Below are 2,500 nucleotides of genomic sequence, written 5' to 3'. Positions count from 1 at the left end.
AAGGATAATAGCGGTAATAATCATAATACAAAGATAATAATAGCAACAATAATGATACCAACAACACTAATTATACTCTCTGTATCAGCAATAACAAATGAAGATAACCATGGAATGATTATGATCTTGATAAGATAATGGCAAGACAACCGGAATAGCAAAGATATCCTCTTCTCAAGTTTACAAATATATTTCAATTTTGTTTATGAAATTTGATTCGGAATACAATAGTATTAGAAAATCTTTGACGAACTTCTTTTTCTCTTTCTTTTTTATATATTATGTTTGGAATACTTAAACAAAATGAAAAAGAAATAAATAAATAAAAAACAGGCCATTTTTAACTTACGTTGAATCGAGTTTGGTGTGCTAACCAACCACTCAAAGGAAATGGGAAAGACTATGACAACATACCGTGCAACTTACCCTTTTATACCTGTCCCTCCTCTTTCCCGCGTTCTGATTGGCCAGAACACGGAAGAGGGGACCAATAGGAGAGGTCTATGGGATAAGGAAGATTAATTTGTATCTTCGTCCTTCCCGTCCGCGCCTTCCAGTGAGTGACGTAAGACTGTGACTTAGGGTAGGTGAATAACATTGGTATTCCTGCATCGTTTTATTATTATTATTGTTATTATTATTATTATTATTATTATTATTGCTACGTTTCATACTAATACTAAGACGTAGGGGTCTAAGATGTAGGATAATCATCTTCATCATAAAGATGAAATGATGATGATAATAATAGTGATAACAATAATGATATTAATGATCATAATGATAGTAGTAACAGTAATGATAATAATAATCTTCATCATAAAGATGAAATGATGATGATAACAATAGTGATAATAATTATGATATTAATGAGCATAATGATAGTAGTATTAATGGTAATTAGTAACAGTAATGATAATAATCATCTTCATCATAAAGATGAAATGATGATAATAACAATAGTGATAACAACAATGATGATGGTGATAACAATAATGACAATTATAAGGATAATGATGATAATAAGGATGATATATCAATGATAAGGATAGTAATAATATTGATGATAATAATGATAATGACGATGATAATAGAAATAATGATAATGATAAAAATAATGATAACAGTAAAAACAAAATCAATATTAATAAGGATGATTTGGAAAGAGCGTTTTTTTCTTTTTCTTTTTTTTCGTTTGTTTGTTTTTTTTCGCCTGTACGTTACTGTCGTATCTATTTTGGAATTAAGATGGACTAGCTTTGCGAAATGGTTAGATTAGTTTTTTTGAAGGTTAAGACGTAAAGAAAAACTCGAAAATGGCCATTTATAACTCTTTATTTATATAACCTTAAGATACAGATATCATAGTGAAAAACAAATAGTCTATTCCTAATATTCCTATCATCATTACTCATAACTCAACATTGCTAACCTAAATACACCTATATATAACCTACATAACCTATATATAACTGTGTTTCGTTATTACAGCGAAAACGAAGCATAAAATCACAACCACCTTAAAATACCTCAATAATTTGAAGAGTTATAAAGGCGAAACGCATGTTATAATAACGTGTTATAAAAACGCAATTTATAAGCTGTTTATCAGTTCACAAATATTCACGAGAGACGAATAGGACAATTCATCACAGTATCCCGTAATTTTTTGTTTAGGCCTAAAAGATCTGGTGTGATAGAAGCGCGATGTATGTCCTTAGATAGAGAGGGGTGGGGTGAGGGTGAGAGAGAGAGAGAAGGAAGAGAGGAGGGATGAAGGGAGGGAAAATGAGAGAAGAGAGGGGGAGGGAGGGTGAAAAGGAGAGAGAGAGAGGGGGGGAGTGAAAGAGAGAGGAAGAGAGAGAGAGAGAAAGGGGGGTGAGAAAGAGAGAAAGAGAGAGAATAAGAGAGAAAGAGAGAGAGGGAGGAAGAGAATAAGAGAGAGAGAGAGAGAATAAGAGAGAACGAGAGAGAGGGAGGAAGAGAATAAGAGAGAGAAAGATAAAGAGAGAGAGAGAGAGAGAGAGAGAGAGAGAGAGAGAGAGAGAGAGAATAATAGAGAAAGAGAAAGAAAGAGAGAGAGAGAGAGGGGAGAAAGAGAGGAATAGAGGAGGGACGAAGAGAGGGAGATAATAAGAGAGAAAGAGAGAGAGAGAAACAAAAAAGAATGAATGAAGGTGAGAGAGAAGGGGTTTAAGAGGGAGGGAGGAGTAATGAGACTAAGGGGGGGAAGGAGAAGGGGCAGAGGAAGGACTAAAGAAAACAGTAAATACAAAAAGAAGAAGAAAAAGTAACCAGATACGTTATCAACTACGTATTTTTTTATTATTTTTTTTTTTTTATAACGGCAATAATTCATAAAACAAATAATATCAATAATGATAATGGTAATAACAATAATAATAATAACAATATTAATAATGCTAATGATATCAATTTATCTGTAATACATATTAAATTTAACTATATTTTATTTATCGGTGACAAAAATATAATGAAA

The 2,500-nt window shown here is 32.1% G+C and overlaps 1 protein-coding gene across 1 annotated transcript in view; it reads right to left on the bottom strand.

Annotated features, from left to right (window-relative positions):
- LOC122263285 (uncharacterized) overlaps window positions 1–409 on the bottom strand; it is a 2,011-nt gene extending 1,602 nt beyond the window's left edge. The window contains exon 1 of the mRNA XM_043031663.2: window positions 350–409. The gene's annotated coding sequence lies outside the window, so the exon portion shown is untranslated. The remainder of the gene's footprint in view (window positions 1–349) is intronic.
- Between the last annotated feature and the right edge of the window lie 2,091 nt (window positions 410–2,500).

Source organism: Penaeus japonicus, unplaced genomic scaffold (assembly GCF_977035675.1).
Source record: "Penaeus japonicus unplaced genomic scaffold, GWHDUDI00000001_assembly GWHDUDI00000002, whole genome shotgun sequence".
NCBI lineage: Eukaryota > Metazoa > Arthropoda > Malacostraca > Decapoda > Penaeidae > Penaeus > Penaeus japonicus.
Note: the sequence above shows the minus strand (reverse complement) of the source record. Positions and strands in the feature narration are given on the sequence as shown.